We start from the raw sequence: 19,514 nt of genomic DNA on the forward strand, positions 1-19,514 counted from the left end.
GTTAGAATTGCCGGGTTTCACAAAATTTTTTGATTAGGGTCAAATTTCTAGAAAACCTGGAATAAAACCAGCAAATGGAAACAGTGGAGCAAACGCCCCTCAGTAGCGGCTTCTGCACCAGTTGTTCTTAGGTTACGTCTTACACTCTGTGACTCAACCAAACTTCTTATTTACAGTCAAACTATTTCACTACAAAAAGTGTCTGTTACCGGTTTTTTGACGCAAGTTTGGTTGTACGCTCCTGTCGTCCTCTCATAGAACATGATACATCAATGAATACAATATGATACTTCAGGCTTTCCTCTTTCTGGTCTGGATGGAGTCCTTATTTCATGACCCAATACAATAATGCAGCTTCTGCCCTCTATTGCTGAATATTACTCCACTTGTCACTGCCACAGTCTTTATTTACTGCTGCAATACTTGAATGTGCTTTAACCCTCTTTAGATTCTTTACCAGACCTCAGGATGCTTTGTGTCATGTAATATCCAAGTACTGTAAGATTTCTGTTCAGTAACACATTATTTTTTCCAAATATGAAAATATCAGAAAACTCTATAAATACTTAGGGGTATATTTATTAAACTGCGGGTTTGAAAAAGTGGAGATGTTGCCTATAGCAACCAATCAGATTCTAGCTGTCATTTTGTAGAGTGCACTCAATAAATGACAGCTGGAATCTGATTGGTTGCTATAGGCAACATCTCCACTTTTTCAAACCCGCAGTTTAGTAAATCTAGCCCTTAGTGTGGTCTCTTTAAGTTTCCTTTTCCAGACAATTTCTTCTTCTATCGACTTCTGACTTATATCGCTGACTAAATTTCTTTTCATGTAATCTACTCTCCTGTCTCTATACTACAATTCTCTCTGTATAAACTTAATTAAACTGCCCCTATTTCTCTCCAGTGATCCTTTGCATCTATTCTGTCCCTTCATAAATCAAACAGTAATAAAGCGTTTTATTGTGTGCATCTTTTCCAACGTATATTCTTCGGTGTGTAATTGTACTCAACGCTAAATGTGCCCCAGTTTTGCTTATTGTGAGACCTTCAAATTAGTAGTCAATAATATTCAACAGCAGTTTAACTACAGAGTAACTAACAGTAAACACTGTGTGGAAGTACAATTATTCATTTTTATTGGTACCTATAAATTCACTTTATTTCATTGTACTTTTATCTACTGTACCTGCCTGGGGGGAAAGAGAGACAGTTCTCTTAACTATAGGAGAAGGATTCCCATGAAATGAATTCAATTTCATTAATGAATTACTTATTATTAATATCAATATTATTATTTATTAAAGTTGTTTGCAATTGCATTGCTGGATATTAAGACTGGGGACCGTCTTCCACCAGCTTCCTAGCACAAAATGACGGTCGTCACAAGGAGGGAGCGGTATATAAGCTTGCGAGTTACCTGCATGATGGGAAAGTTACACTTTGTCTTGCTTTCAAATCCGGGGTAATAAGGAAATTCCGAGCTAGTAAAAATCTCCATTCATAAAATTTGGAATTGTCGGATTCAATAGAATCTTAATCACTCATTTCTATACACATTATTTAGATTTCTAACCAGATATAGGGTTGGGTACGATTTTACGATGAAAGAAGCTCCAACACTGGTTTGGGCGACTTGAAGAGTTCGAAGCTGACATGTCCGATGAAAGTGTAATGACGACTGTTTTAAAAAATGACATTTGATAATCGCTGACTATGTGACATGTCGGTACTAGAAAATGACGTAATTTGTAAATGCAATGCTATTATGAGTATTGTTAAGGGGGTATAGAAGGTAGTGACGCCTGTTCAATTTTTTTTATTAAAAGCTTATACATTGTAGAGCCGCCGCTTCGTTTTATACCCTCTTAACAGTCATAGTAGCGTCGCATTTTCCAGTGACGCTGTTTACTAGCAGCGGGATGTCGCATAGTCGCAGTTACCAATCATCATTTTTTTAAAAAGTCGCTATTACACTTTCATCGGACATGTCATGTTCGGATTCTTCAAGCCGCCCATACCAGTGTCGGAGTTTCTTTCATCATGATGGTGAGTACCACCAGGAATATGAGCCCTTTTGTCTATAAATACACCCTCTTCAGAGGATGCCGTTGGTAATTGCGCAGCTCACACACGTATAACAGGAGCTTCAAATTCATGTTCTTTAAAAGTTAGTAAATACTGAAATACAGAAAAATATCTTCTTCTAAAGAAACACCAGCGAAACATCAAAGAGTCCACAGAGAGTCTATAAATAATGATTTTAATAACAGAACTTGGAAGCCCAGAAAAATGGACATCACCGCCGTGGCCTGCTAGCCCTCCGGCAATGAAAGAATTGGCGTTGGATATGAAAGGAAGACTTCCAGGGAGCCGTGTTGCAGTTCTATGTGTTGATCTGAGAGCAGGGGGAGCGCCGGGTGTTGCTTCCCTTTCACAGTCTCGGAGATATTGAATTATGCAGCTGGACATTTGGTTTGCTGTGAAATGATAACGCAGCGCCATCTTTTATTGCAGATGAATATCGGATGAAAGGAGGAGGTTTGCTCATTGATCATTCTCATGATTCACAACAGAAACTGGTGAAGAACAACAGGGTGACAATAGTGCGGAACATTCTAAAACCATCTATTAAACTTTAAGGTAACATTTATCTAAAACACAGAGGAGCTCTTAAATGAGAAGTCAGAAATGAAAATAACCCCCTTTTGCCCGGCACATGAAATAAATCATCTCAACAACAAGCGAGGTGGTGTTTCCCATGTGTTTCGTGGCATTTCATTTACCACCATGGGTCTGATTCATTAAGGCACAAACGTAATGTGCAAATTGGGCATACACTGGTCTGTATTCAACTACAAACACATTTGAAGAACTGTCTCTTGTTGAATATGGGTCTAGATATTCTCTCCATGTACGGCCCTTGACTTATTGAGACAGACAACACACTGCAGGATATGAACAATACGGATGTGCAACAGAAAGTCCCAGCAGAACGGACAGGTTTAAAAAAATATTATGAAATCAATTAACATCTGTTAATAATATAGTCATTAATGTAAAAACATTAAAAAAATTATTATAATATTATTGAAAAAATCAGTGTGTACTGAAACAACATAGCAGTTGCAGGGAAGGAGTAGGTGCAGGTTGGTAAAATGCGATCACCAGGCTCCATACCAACATTTTTTGAGGAGGCCCAGTTGTTAGGCAATCACAGGGTCAATGAGGCAAATTGTAGTAATAAACAATATGGTGTTTATTGAAGAAATCAACAGCGGGCAGGAAGCACAATCTCTAAAGTAATGCTGGTATGATGAATTAGCCACGAAGTGATGCAGGACTCATGTGGCAATATGACAGTCTGAGGCAATGCAAAATATGTACAAGGAAACTGAAGATATTCTGGTGCAAGTTTACATAGTCTTAGGCAAAGCAAGGTAGTAAACAATATTTCTTGTAGCAATGCTGGTGCAGTCCAGTAATAACTGTGAAGCCCTGCTAGAGAGCAGAGGATAGTTACCGCAGTCCGTGTCTAGGGATTTTGAGTTGATGCAGATCAGGAGGCAGGAGCCAGGAAACAAACAAGCAGAGCCAGGAAGTAGCAAATTTGTATGAAGCAACAATGTATCAGGAGTCCAAAATGAGCATAGTCAGAACCAGCAAAACTGTATGGTGCAGTCCAGAAGTCAGGATACAGATAAAATGCTGAAGTAGGAACCGGTGCAAGCTTAGGAACAAACAGGATAAGATGTAGGAACCAAGAAGCTTGCGTGTAAACCTCTATCACTGCCAATGAGTACTCAAAGGAGGCAAGACAGATTAACCCTAACACCAGCGATTTGTGTCTATGCATGGGAGCATGTGCAGTAATTGACATATAATATGTTGCATTTAAATGACCTACAATAAGGTACTTTTAACACCAGTAAGTAACATATCTGACTTAATAATATTGCTGTTAGTACTACTACATGCGTGTGACCATACTGCACAGAGATCCTTCCGCTAGGTGCTCAGGTCAAGAAACCAGATCTGTGCCTTAACTAGTAACTATATCTGTCCTTTATCCAATAGGTCTTGGGCTTTTATATGCTCTGCAGGTAAAATAAAATACATTTTCTGGCCTGTATTTTTTGTGCTAAATATGTTCCCCTGCAAGAGAAAGTCACAATCTGCCTCAAGCACAAAACACCTAATATTAATGTCAGCTTTTATAAACCTCAGCGAGTCAACAGATGACTTAGGGAGCTTGGAGAACATATAAGTTTTCCTGCAAAAGTGGATGTTTACAGACAAAATGTATTTCTGCAGGCACTGGGGTTATGACAGTTGTCAAAACATCCATGTCTGTTTCAAAATTAGAATTAATAAGATTTACTTGTCTGCATGCAAACAACCTGAAGGGGGGAAATGTAACATTAATAAATAAACATAAGTCATGTTTTATTAGATAAGAACACACAAGTGTGGATAATAGTATCAAAAAAGCCAAAGACGCCAACAAATATATTTTCCATGTCTCTTTCTGCTCTGTGTTCTCTCTGTGAGCCTTATATATATATATATATATATATATATATATATATATATATATATACAGACTAAAACACTGTTGGCTCATCACATTTTTGGTGTTTACTGCTTATTAGTATAAACTCTAGTACATTTTACTTGACAGAAGGGTCTTTTTACGAACATTGCTTTAGGTGCACTGAACCATAGCTACCAACCAACCAACCAACCAGCAATTAGCTGTTAGCTGTTTACATGAAGCGCAACAGTACAAAGCACTGAATTGTCGAGTCTTACACAGCAGTGCAAAAATTAGATTTCCTTTTGCAGAGCGAAATTATTGAAATAATGCCTCGCCCAGGCAATAACCCGGGTTTTGGGGGAAGAGTGAACAGGTCCCCTACATCTACCCGGGTCGGATGACCTGTGAATTAGACCCCGGTGTTTTGCACAGTTATTCCCGGGTCCGACCTGGGTAGATGCTAGTCTGAACAGCGAGACCCACATTCTCACCGACAAGTGTAAAAAAGTAAAAAAAAATAAAAAATTAATTAAAATAAAAGAAAAATTAATTAAAAAAAAAATTTTTATTAAAAAAAAATGAATAAAAAAATGTCCACTTACCATTTAATAGATACAGAGTATTTCCTCCTGCATGTCCGGCAGCTACAGGAACAAATTACGTCACTTCTATTGGATGGGTGAAAATTATGCTTTTAAAGCTGCAATAGGCGTTCCCACCGCCTATATAATATAAACCAGGCGAAGGGTCCGCTTCTGTGTTAGGAAATACTACCTATTTATTAAATGGTAAGTGGACATTTTTTTTCATTCATTTTGTTTGCAGACCCGGGTTTAGTGTGAAACCGACCGATCCGGGAATTTGCTGGGGGGTGGGATGCTCTGTCAACCGGCAATAGCCCGGGTTCATCATATTGCCGGAGCTGCCTTGTGAAAAGGGTATAAAAGAGGTGGATGGTTAAGGTATTAGGCCTGAGTCATTAAGGAGAGCAAAGCAAATAAAAGGAGTAAGTTTGCTCCTGGACAAACCATTTTACAATACAAGCGGTGCAAATTAGTTTATAATTTTGTATATAAGTTAAATACTGGCTGCTTTTTTATGTAGCGTAGAAATACTTGATAGTTTTATTTTTACATTAACATTTAAAGTTGATCTAGGACATGCTCTACCCTAACTATAAATCTGTCCCCACATTTCAATTTTTCCTCCCCCTGCTATACAACATGGTTTTGCTAAGGTCCAAAGTTACTCATTTTTTATGCTTTGCGCTCCTTAATGACTCAGACCTATTTTGTCTAAAAAGTTGTATTTCACTAGCATTAAGCAATTATCATCATCATCATCATTTATATAGCGGCCCAATTGTATTTTCTATAGCGCCGCCAATTACGCAGCGCTGTAGAGAGAATATTTGCCATTCACACCGGTCCCTGCCCCATTGAAGTTTACAGTCTAAATGACCTAACATGCACACAGACTAGGGTTAATTTTGTCAGCAACCACTTAATCTACTAGTATGTTCATGGTATGCTGTGATAGTGTCTGTTTAATCTGCAATTCAATGGACTATTTGTTTCCCTGTATTTAACTATCCCAAACACTTCGTCCGAGGAGTCTCCTTCTTTAAATCCCTGTGGGCTTCTAGTGAATGTCACTGTTAGCTCATATATATAAAGCAATTGATATTTTTGGTTTACTTTAATGCAAGAGACACAACTCTATTCTGATGGTGAGCGACAAGCCTTGTCTCAGGGAAACACCCTACTTCTGAGCGGTAACCCATCATTTTAGAAGACATTCCTAAGCAAAAAAATAACAACAATGTTCCAAGAGTTTCATTTCAAGCAATATAAAAGAAAATAGTTACAGACTGTAATTCTACTCTGCCCTAAGTCTGTGTCCAAAGCTCACGTCTCTCTCTCCGATATATCAGCACTTGCTGCTTGAAATTACAGTACTTTGAAACTTAATTTGACCACTTGAGAGACCGGCACAACCCTATATCTCAGAATCCTCATTATAATCCACAGCTGCTCCAAGACTAACCCACAAGCCGCCTTTAGCACAGGATTGGTAAAAATTCCTAACACTTTCATTCCAGTTCAGTGAGATATAGTGCATCCAAATCACCACTTTAGATATTTCTGGAAACACCCTGACATTTGTCAAAATCCAATGTTTATTTTAAGAAGTTGAAAGAAAATAGAAAGCAGAGATGAATCCGCAACCAACTTTATTGAAGAAAAGTAAAACTTCTGTCCATCTGCAGTTATTTATATAGCGCCACTAATTTCGCAGCGCTGTACAGAGAACTCACTCACATCAGTCCCTGCCCCATTGGAGCTAACAGTCTAAATTCCCTAACACACACACACACAGGCTTAGGCTAGGTACAATACTGGAGATTTTTCAGCCAACTATCGGGCTAATCACACGAATAAACGACAGTTCGCTCATATGGTGTTCGTGTGCACACTTACACGGTGAACGACAGTTGTTCCAAAGTGACGATTGTGGTTTCATTTGGTTGGTCGTACTGTTTAATAATCTCATTACAATCACCTGCCGATCATATAGTGAGTATACACTCACGATCGCGATCTCCGTAGAGTTTACAGAGCCAAGGTCTTTTGCCGCAAATAAACACGTCCTAGTGACTAAATGTAGAGACTGCTGTAGATGGAATAATTTGTTTGTTCGTTCTAAGACTGAATATTTTGTTTGAGTCACAGAAGCTAACGAAATTCGTTATGATATGTGTATAGCTATAACAAGGCAATAATCAGTGTGACAGGAATGAATGAATGAATGCCTATTGTGCTGTCATTCTCTAAACGACTATAGGACCAGATGAAGAGCACAGATCTGAAGGTAAATCGTGTTTAGTGTGTATGTAGGAATCGCCCGACCGGTCGGACCTTCAGTCGTAGGTACAAACGTTGTAGATAACAGATTGGTCGGAAAATTCTCCAGTGTGTACCCAGCCTAAGGTCAATTTACCCGGTTTAATCGTTTTAACCTACAAATAAAATCTGAATTAAGCAAAAACCAATTTAAATACAAACAGACTTACCTGAAAACCGACGCTGCAGATCACCGATGGGACCAGCATGCTGACAGCGAGTTTTTTCGACCGGACAGCTGTTCAGCAGTACAGTTTGACGTCATCGCGACCTCAATGAATGTTAATTTCCACAGAAGGACATGTTTTTCCCACGGATAGGAGCGTGTATGAACTTTGGGTGGTATCTTTCATTCACAGCTGCTCTGCATATCACCTACTACTGGTGCAAGCTGCAATGTTTAGGGGGGAAGGAAGGTTTCTAAGGGGCAGCCTAGATAGGCCGCGGTCCTGAAAATGGACGCGTCTCGTTCCTCTCTAGCCGCAGCGAAATTGCTATTTTGTTATACTGTTGTAATGGCGCGTTTTATTTTCTTACACTTTTCAGAACCTATTTCAATACCCTAGAAAGTTTTTTTGAAGCAAAATTGGTGCAACGGTAAAAAAGTTGAGCTGTTTATCGGAAAATAAAGTGTTACCGGACGGATCGGCTGGTATTTTAGGAGAAGTGGGTGCTGTGGAGGAACTCGCTGCCTTCATTCCTCTTTGTTTGACATTGGCCATGCTGAGCATAGGACAATAATTCATTCGCTGTCGAAGCTCTAATTAATGATATTGGAAGATTTGCTCCAACAGCTTTTGTTGTGGAGATGAAATAGATGGCTTACCCGCGGGTGGCAAAATTACGTTTTTTAAAAATTACTTTTTTTCATGAAATGCTGCTTTTTTCACTTAGTTAAATAATTGACCAGTCGTTGATAAAACAGAACAATGCGTTTGAACTTAAAGAGTTGCCTAACGGGCATTTCTTTTTGTCAGCCAAGGTTGGTGCAATTCATGTACATCTTTCACTAACGAATGAGGGCAGACTGGGAATGAGACACTAAAAACTTTAAAGGGCTTATTAATTCAGACTTTTAAGTGCTCAAAAGATCATTTAATATTCCACTCAATTGTTTCTTTTCAAATGCTGTAGAGACAGCTTGAGCTGCTAATTCATCTTCATTATGGAATATTTGGACAGTCAAGACAAAAGTTCTTTGTTGGTTTTTTGTCGGCACAGAACAAATCATTACGCCTTGTAGAATCTCTTAGAAGAAAAATATAATTGGTTTGTCGAGCTTAACAATGAAACAGATCAACAAAGCCATTTCACATTTAGCACGAGTTCTACAATTCTTCATATCTCGTATTTCCTTAAGCCCAACTAGACTGTCCGGAGCAGGGTTTATAATTTCAAAGTTCTTTTGAAAAGCAGAGCGTATGCGAGGGGTTTTTATGATCAATCCTAAAACATTTTGTTGGCATCACTCTATGGGGTAAATTTATCAAAACTACTAAAGAGGAAAGTGGAAGTGTTGCCCATAGCAACCAATCAGATTCTAGCTGTCATTTATCTACTACATTCTAGAACATAATAGATAGAATCTGAGTGGTTGCTGTAGGCAACACCTCCACTTTTCCCTTATAGACGGTTTGATAAATCTACCCCTAGGTCTTAAAGAAAACCCGAAAAACAAATAAAGTTCACAAGATAAAGGAGAAATCTGTAGAGGAATTTAAAGCTTTGCCAAAACTCAGGCCCACCAATAAAAGTCGGTATTTAGCGGGTCGGGCCGTATTCAGCAATGTAGACAAACCAGAAACGTTCCTAGCGGGCAGGACAGAAATATTATTTTATTAATTGTATTTACTTCTTTCCTTTTAATGTTTTTTTTTTCTCTGATCACCAACCACCTATTCTTTATTTGTAAAAATAACGGAAAAGAGAAAGGTAGAAGGAAGGAAACAGAAGGAAAAGAAAAAAAAAAAGAAAAGACAGAAGGAAATAAACACGTGTAATGCACATTAAAGGTGGGATCAATTTTTGCTACGAAAATATGTGTAAAATTTTTTATGCAAAATAGCTTTGCTGATGTAAGTGTGTAGAGTCGCACGTATCACAGACACACCAAGCTCAAAACTGAGCAGCTTTTCTGTGTCTGGTGTGCGTCAGCTGTAGGGATACTTACTCCCCACCATCGCGTAGACACACGGCCCGGTGTTAATAATAAGTGCATTACACAATTCATATATTCATACACAATTTAATGTAATGGAGTGAATAGTATTTTCAAGTGTTATTAAGTCACAATTTCCATAATGTAATGAAATCCTACTTGCTTACTCTCCAGGAGTTTTTGGGAGACTTCCAAATTTCGGGGAGGGGGGCGAGGGGGGTGGTTGCGGGACCTCCCAGATTCCCGAAAGAGTAAGTAGCCTCCCAGACACTTGTGGAGGTGGGGCTTAATGACGCGATGGCACCATTAAGCTCCGCCCCTGCCATTCAATGCCGCAAATTTCATTTTTTTTTTTTATAATAGGGGGCTACATTTGTCTCGTGAACTGTCCTCCGGGGATCTTCTGGAAGTTGGCAAGTATGAATGAACTACAAACTCTCCCCCACATCCATTGTTTATCGCTTTAAAAATCCAGTGGGAATCTCTATTCCTGCAGAAGTCCAAATGGAAATAACAAATGAGAAATGCGAGTAGATGGTCAGGACTCGATACAATGTAGTCGCGATGCTAATGAATGAAGTACTAAGGACTGGAGGGGTCAATTGCAAACAGCCAATCAAAAGCAGCTAGTTATTGCTGCTGGTATCATCATCATCATCATCATCATCATCACGTATCTTTACACAAGGCCTCCTGAGAGGTATATCTGAGGATGTCTCATTAGATTGCACCACCAGGGGGCGTTCTATACTGAGTGTAACGCCCCTTCTGTACGCACCGTATGCCCCTCTCCAGGTGCGAAAGGTCACAATGTAAGATCTGTGCAAATCTAGATGCATTTACAGATGCATTTTGGTGCACAGTACAGAAATGTGCATATTTACACCACGAAGATTGACGTAGCTCAGCTCTAAGTAAAGCTTTATTAATTTAGGATATACTGTATTTTCTCACAATATCCAGGACAGCACTGACCACGGGTAATTTAGGAGAGGAGGCAGATTAACAGAGTATTCTCTGTAGATAGCACAGGGTTACCCTGGAATGCATCATGGTACCTTGGCTTCCGGTTTCCGCCTATTTACTAACAGCGAACTTGTCATTCCAACACCTATGTTCAAGCAAAAATGTCGATATCACCATCATGTCGTCGGCACCAGGATTTTTTTACTGTACATTATATACAATATCAGAATGAGGATCTGAATCTCACTCTTTACCTTTCTTGTTACTAAGAGCAATTATACGTTTTGTTTCCTGCAAATAACATAAACTCATTTTTATAAAGTGTGTTTGAAACAAAGATTTGTCTATGAATTCTACACAATCCTGTGCGTTGTGTTGTGATTCTCCGCCAGCCGCACGTCCCGCCCATCACGAAAGTCCAACGCATGAAACCCGAACACTTGTCTACCTCTAATTCCTCGTCCTTCTCATTTCAATTTTTTGGTTACATTTGATTCACTAGATTAGATGGATAAAGTCATGTCTGGATATTCTGTGTGTGTCAGATCCCAGGAGAATTAAAGGACTCAGTTATAGACAAATTTGCATATTCCGCATAAAATTGCTCCTATTTGCATATAAAGTGTTGACATAGACATTTGCACTCCTTCCCTCCACACAGTTACAAAGCGGATCCTGGTTCTCACCTTCCCTGGCTGACAAAGTTAACCCGCTTTTGAGTGCTGAATTGTCACCTCTTTCTTGTACAAACATGAGCGGCACGCAGTGTATAATTATGAGAAATAGTCTTTCCAGCCTGTACGAAGGTATCGCTTCATGCTGCTCTATCAACTAATTGGTGTTTTGCATTTCCTCACAGCTGGATTGGGGGAAAGATTTGAAACTCTCATACGTTTTATTGGATTAATGCAGATTTCATTATAAAGTAATAATAGACTGTATAATATGCAAACATGACCTAAAAGAACATTCAATGTATACCTGGGTGCACAAAGACTTTATCGAATGAGGGTTACAACAGGTGACTGTAGTCATTGTAAGGGGCCACGAGAAAACTTTACTTGCGTAGAAATGTAAAATACATTGGGCCTGGTTCATTAAGGAGTATCACCGGCGATATGTTGCGTATAATTGGCACAATTACTCTGCGCATGCCCAGCATCGGAACATACGCCATAGAACACAGCAACACTGAATTCATCTTCAACTGAAATGGACCCTTATTACAGCCAGGGCCGGTGCTAGGGTCCACGGCGCCCTAGGCATTTTTAAAAAAGTGGCGCCCCCCCCCCCCCCGCAAAAATCGCCACACCCCCCCGCAAAAATCGCCGTCCTCCTCCCTCCTCCCTCCTCTCCTTACCTTGTCTCACCACCGCCGCCTCTCTGCTCTGTCTCCTCCCCTCCACTCACTGACACTAGTAAGTGGAGGGGAGGAGACGGAGCAGAGAGGCGGCGGTGGTGACAAAATAGCCTCTTCCCCCCTCCCCGTTTTAAAGTCTTTTATTATTCTGTGGCGCCCTCCAGAGCCCGGCGCCCTAGGCAAGTACCTAACCTTGCCTAATGGGAGCGCTGGGCCTGATTACAGTCTGTGATTTCAGGGGCGAAACAGGTAGAGCACTGGGCGTACGCATGTAACCAATGTACAGTAAGGGCGTGCCGAACTCAAGCACGTGCAGCAGTGTCCGTTCCAAGCTTTGGGCCTCTCTACGTGATTTTCTGCCATATCACTGGCACCAGCTACAGGTCGGGTGTAAGTGTCGATTACTAGTGATGACGGCTGTGTATACAGCTAGAACATGTGTTTGTATTAAGAAGCAACTGAAAAAATTTATTTTATGTACAGCAGACATTAACTTTTTTTAACGTTTTGTCACTAATGAGTGTATTGTTAATAGGTGACATTAATTGAATAGTTGTTATTTTTTTCTGTGCGTTCTTTTCATCATCATCAACATCATCACCATTTATTTATATAGCGCCACTGATTCCGCAGCGCTGTACAGAGAACTCATTCACATCAGTCCCTGCCCCAATGGGGCTTACAGTCTAAATTGCCTAACATACAGAAAGAGAGAGAGAGAGAGACTAGGGTCAATTTTGATAGCAGCCAATTAACCTACTAGTATATTTTTGGAGTGTGGGAGGAAACCGGAGCACCCAGAGGAAACCCACACAAACACGGGGAGAACATACAAACTCCTCACAGATAAGGCCATGGTCGGAATTTGAACGCCGCTGTAAGGCAGAAGTGCTAACCACTGAGCCACCGTGCTGTATTGGACGCATCCTGCAGTGTCTGTTAGAGCAGAGCGGACCTAGACCCGTATTCATCACCAGACGTATCCTCACATCCGTTCCTTGTTGAACACAGACGTCCATATACCCGATTTATGTGTGTTTTATAAAAATACCTTTGTTTTGCTTTTGTCAATGAATCAGGCCCATTGTGCACTACAGGAAAAGAGGAACGTTTTTGCAGTTGTGCCATAACTATTAGCATTGCTACAAATTCCCCACGGAGTGGAATTATGTGCGCTAATGCTGAGCGGCAAAGTTGAAGGGGGGGGGGGGTAACGAAACTCTGTACTGGGGACAGCAGAATTTGGGCTCTGTACACAATTAACTTTTTCCCATGTAGTGTGTCATAGGATGTTGGGGGCACCGGCGCGTATAATTTTGATCATTGCACCCATGCTAATTATCTTGCAATAATATCTCCTTTCTCCCACATCCCAAATATTAAAATAATTTTCATTTTCACAGCACAATATGTGTATTATTTTATAGGGGGGCTAATTTAAACCATATTTGCAACAACACCGCATCTATCCAGTTTCGGCCTTGGAAAAGGTGGCAACCAAACTCAATTGATATTTTATTAGTTCATGAAGACATATAGATCACACAGACTCAATAATATTACACAAGAATAGGGCTCCTATCATTTTGCAATGGAAAGCTGGGACACCCATATGACCTGCAGCTGTTTAAGGCCATAATATCCCCCTATTCTATTTTTAGGTCCAACATAAGCTATAAACATACCTCTAAACTGTCCCAATTTCAGTGGGACAGTCCCGATTTTAGGGCTTTGTTCCTCTGTCCCACATGTTTTTTCTGTGGGTGGTAAAGTTAGGGGAAGGGAGGTATCGAATGGGCTAGGCAGCCCTCTTGGGGTGTGATCACACCTCCAGCGTGATGTGGCCGTGCTTCTTGTCCTGCTCATATAGAATACTGTGTTCAGTTCTGGAGGCCATATCTACAGAAGGATATAAATACATTACAGACTGTACAGAGAAGGGGAACTAAAATGGTGCATGGACTACAGCCCAAAACCCGGAAAGACTAAAAGATCTTAATATGTATAGTTTGGAGCAGAGAAGGGAACGGAGGGACATGATAGAAACTCTTATATATATCAAGGGTTATAATAAGGTGCAGGAGGGAAACATTCTACAAAGGAAGAGAAGTATTATAACACGAGGACATGCACTGACACTGGGGGGAAGAGAAGTATTAGAACACGAGGACATGTACTGACAATGGGGGGAAGAGAAGTATTAGAACACGAGGACATGCACTGACACTGGGGGAAAGAGAAGTATTAGAACACGAGGACATGTACTGACACTGGGGGGGGAAGAGAAGTATTAGAACACGAGGACATGAACTGACACTGGGGGGAAGAGAAGTATTAGAACACGAGGACATGCACTGACACTGGGGGGAAGAGAAGTATTAGAACACGAGGACATGTACTGACACTGGGGGGAAGAAAAGTATTAGAACACGAGGACATGTACTGACACTGGGGGGAAGAGAAGTATTAGAACACGAGGACATGCACTGACACTGGGGGGAAGAGAAGTATTAGAACACGAGGACATGTACTGACACTGGGAGGAAGTAGGGTCAGAGGAAATGTGAGGAAAAACTACTTCACAGAAAGGGTAGTGGATAAGTGGAATAGCCTCCATCAGAGGTGGTAGAGGCTAATACAGTAGAGCAATTTAAACATGCCTGGGATAGACATAAGGATATCCTTACAAAGAACCAAGGATCAAATAGGATTTGAGGTTACCATAGGTTAAAAAATGGGCAGATTAGATGGGCCAAGCGGTTCTTATCTGCCATCAAATTCTATGTTTCTATGCGGGAACAGACATGTTATAAAGGCTACACAGAGTATGGGATTCTCACTAAAGAAACCTACAATCGTTGCACAATGACATTAAACTAGTCATGTAAACACCTAATTTTGTCAATAAGACAATCTCATAAAAAGGTCACTATTTCTGAGAGCTTGCAATAAGCTTGTAATAATCCTTTCTAAATTAAATTAATAAATGTCACAGAAAAATGATGGGCATTAGGAATGAATGAATATTACTTGAAACAGGTGTTTTTCTGAAACCCGCTCTCTTGTAATCCACAAGATGTATTGCCTCATGTCACAATTAGATTTTCTTTGACACTTTTATATTTTTGTTTGAATGAATGTGGTCATTTCTAACCCCTGCACCAAGAATATGTCAAATTTTCACTTTTTTATTTTATTTTTTGGCTGGAAATTATTAAGACTTCTACTATATGATCACCCCTAGAACTCTGCTTCTTCTTAGAATTCGATTCTGATTTCTATGGATACTACGACTTAAATAAGTAGGAATATATTTTGGGTGACAGTGAAAATTAGTTGTGATAGATTGATAATTTTATAGTCTGAAGATATATTTGTTACAACACTATAATTATATTGTAGCTCTGCTTGCAACATTTTCTAAAAATGTACAATGCATATGGTAACAATATCACAAGTTAACAAATACATTATATAGAGATGCTCAAACTATTTGAAAATAGATCAAACCGGCTTGATTGGCAAACACAAGCTTTTTTTGGCAAACCGATCTTGAAAATATCAAGATTTGATCATGGTACGAACGGCATGTGGTGAGTTTTATAACTGATAAGCTGTTTACTAAAATTCAAATTTTGAGTTTAAAGCTTGTGCATTGCAGTCATAAAATGTTCCGTTTTGGCATCTTGATATCTGCTGCTGCTATTCATCGTTCCAGCCAGTAGGTTTCCTAAAAAAGAAATTGGGCCAACGTAAATGCTGCTGGAGCAACCAAACTCATTCTTTCTCTGGGATATCCGGTCCAAGTTGGGAGCCCTTCTGTTGCCAGTAGTACCTTCTGGTCCATTTGTACAGACATTTTGGTTTTTAAGCACAAACCAGCTTGATTCATCATCATCATTTATTTATATAGCGCCACTAATTCTGCAACACTGTACAGAGGATGCACTCACATCAGTCCCTGCCCCATTAGGGCTTACAGTCTAAATTCCCTAACAAACATACACACAAACAGACAGACAGACTAGGGTCAATTTCTTAGCAGCCAATTAACCTACCAGTATGTTTTTGGAGTGTGGGAGGAAACCGGAGCACCCGGAGGAAACCTACGCAAACAGGGGAAGAACATACAAACTCCTCACAGATAAGGCCATGTTCGGGAATTGAACTCGTGACCCCAGTGCTGTAAGGCAGAAGTGCTAACCACTGAGCCACCGTGCTGCAGATGACTCCAGTGCTGGCTCCAGTCTCTCTATTTGAGTGTCCAGTCTTTGCCATTCTGCCCGAAGACCTAGTTGTGTCAGGCACAGGATCCTCCGGCTTACTTGCCAGAGTCCGGTGCGTAAAACTGGTCTCCTCCACCGGGCTCCTCAACTCTGGTGTTGGCCATCGATTTGGAGAACAGTAGTGTGAATGTGCACTCTTGTCTATTCAAATTTTCCCTCTTCTCCCATTGGCTACTTACCTTTCACTCCCCCCTCATCCTGGCAACTATGTAAAGCACCTGTTCTGGAAATATGGTGCCATATCTTCATGTCCTGATAGCCGGCTAGCTGCTGGATTATTTGGCTCATGTATTCCTGTGTATTCCTTGTGAATCCTGGTATCCAGTACTATATGCTTCTCAGCTATTCCTGGTATCTTGTATCCATTCCTACTCAGCAGATCCTGGTATCCAGTGCTATATCCTTCTCAGCTAATCCCGGTATCCTGCATCGGTCACTCTTCGAGTAATTCTTGTATCCTGGTCTTCCTATTCTGGTCTCTCCTTGTCGCTTACCATCTTCTTCTCCTGTCCGTCTCGCCTGGTACCCACCAGGAGAACGGGAATCTGCTTGGTGTAAGCAGCAAAGACCAAACCCCCTTGCGGGGATCCCTGGTGAAAACCTTTGCCACGCCTCCGTGGTGGGTGTTGTTAAACCAGGCAGAGTGTAAGCATCTGTGCTTCCTGATATGTTGCCGAGTTGCCTTCCAGACCTTCCCCCTACAGTGCTATTTGGTTCCAGACACCCACTGCGGCTATTCAGCATCACAGCTACTGGAATCCTGCCTTGCACATAAGTTTCCTGCAAAGAACTTTTGTGTACTGACATGACAGTATGTTCCCAGCTGTGCAAGTCTACAACGCAGTGCAGCACGCAGATCGAGCAACATGCAATAAACACTGGTTCTCCTGACATAACAACGGACAAATAAATGATAGTCACACCCACTCTAGACTGACCACACCCCATGGTGTGCCCACACCGCTCTGTTGGTATGCGCTATGGGCCTGATTCATTAAGGAAAGTAAGGCAAAAAAAGGAGTAAATTTGCTGCTGGACAAACCATGTTGCAATCCAAGGGGTGCAAATTAGTTTATTATTTCGCACATAAACTAAATACTGGCTATTTTTTCATCTAGCACACAAATACTTGATAGCTTCATTTTTACACTGAAATTTAAGATTGATCAAGATCATACCCTACCCCAACTATAAATCTGTCCTCACATTTTAAATTTACCTTCCCTTCCAATGTAACATGGTTTTGCTCAAGTGCAAAGTTACTCATTTGTTTTGCTTTACTTTCCTTAATGAATTAGGTCCTATTAGTATTAGATGTTCCAATTCATTTTTTATTACAAATTGAGCACTGAATGTAGCTTAACTCTTGAATATAAGGGTGTATCTATGTTCAGCCATGTAAACATTTTAATTGTATACATTGGTGTTATGGTACCTATTTCCACAGATTCCATATTACTTAGACTTTGATGCATATTGGGAGTTTTTTCTTATAAAAAATCCGGATTTATGTGACCTTTTTGGGGGCATTTGAGTTTTTAGGCCATTTTGCAGAACCATCATACCCTCCGCTATCCCACAACGTGAGGCACATCTGCAAATATATGCAATCTCCTCTCCTCCCAACCGATTTAAATATCTTGTTCTATAAAATGATCATCTGGGATATCCTGATGTCTTTCTTCCCACAAAAGTCTGCCCATCAGATTCACACGTTCTGCAATACCCACCATGCTGATTTGCAAATTCAAAATAAATATGTTGTTTCCATTTATTTTACTTTTTACAGTAAAAAACACCTACAAATACATATTGTTTATATCTTCCAAAACTGGTTCTGCAGCTCTCAACAAACCGTAATAGTCCGCTTTATGAGAGATTGGAAATTTTGCCTTTCAAATTTATTTGCTGTTTACTGTATCAAAACTAGCTTCCTAAAGTCACAGATTTAAGTAGCATCAAAACTGTTTTTAAACAAATTGAATGACATCATAAAATCCTTTAGCTGAGTCATATGCATAAAAGTACTTTTACCAAAGTTGTAAAGTCAGTTTTTCGATGGTGTAAATCAAATGAAAAAGCAGTAGAAAGTGAAATTGAGGAAGTACTAGCACACATTTCAAACAACAACAAATAAATCAGTAAACAAAGAAAAAAATCCAAATATACATAAAAAATAATTAGTAAATATAAACACAGAACCTCAGAATAAAATTATTTTCCTTTCTGTCGATGTTTACTAAGCTCTTATAAAGAAAATAACAACAAAATGCTTTATTGGTCAAAACAGTGTGAAAACGCCCTTCAATCTTTAGTAAATAAACCTCCAAGCTTTATCTCTCAGACCCCACACTTGTGGACTTAGCCTTAGGCCAAACTAGCCATTATCTTTACCAGGAGATCCATTAGATGCCAAATTTATGATTCAAATTCAATCACTTGATAAAGGTTGACAGGACAGCTTTGATACGTGCTTTATTTCCACCTAAAGGCAGCAGAACAAAAAATAATGTCTATAATGTGAAGATCATCATACTAGCCAGGGGTTAACAAAAATAAGGAGAGTTCCACTTTAAATGTAACTCTTAAAATATAAACCCGTTTCTTACCCAGCTTAATTCGGTAAAAATAAGTCAAAACTTTCCCTTTGACTGTATAATATTTACATTTGAAAAAATACCCAACAGAGTTATTTAGCATGTAATCCTCTCCTGATTGAGCTCAGTGTCGCTCCCCCGTATAATGAATGCCTCTAGCAATATTGAATGACATTGAAAAATTGCTGTACTAGTGAAGAAGGAGGGTAGGAAGAACTGATCCGTGATCCATATCTTGAAGAAGTCGGTGCTTTTCTCCCACCGGCCTAATGGTGACAATGCAGCCGGTACGCCGCATAGAAAGGTTTCGTCTTAGACATAATTAGCCGACTGACAGTTTGGTATGGATTACACTGAGCATTGAAATACCTCTTCTCTATTAGGAAGTAATTGCATATTGCCTTTCCTCTTTCTGCACAATGTCTTCGTCTGCTAGTGCAAAAATGGAAATAGAAAAGTCCATTAGTCATTATCTCTATGAACAGTTAATCATTTCAGATATGATAGTGAATGTATTTTTAGGCTGGGCTATTGGTTTTAGAGGTAGCGTCTTATCAATTATATTTTATTAGTTTATCGTACTATAAAGGTGATGGATTGCTGTAGCATTTAACAAAATTAACTTTATAACCACTGTATGAAATCAGAAAAGAAACTCAACTCTTTTTCTTATTTCATTTATACATATATTTAATATTTTAGCTTAG

This window comes from Mixophyes fleayi, chromosome 7 (assembly GCF_038048845.1).
Source record: "Mixophyes fleayi isolate aMixFle1 chromosome 7, aMixFle1.hap1, whole genome shotgun sequence".
NCBI classification, from domain to species: domain Eukaryota; kingdom Metazoa; phylum Chordata; class Amphibia; order Anura; family Limnodynastidae; genus Mixophyes; species Mixophyes fleayi.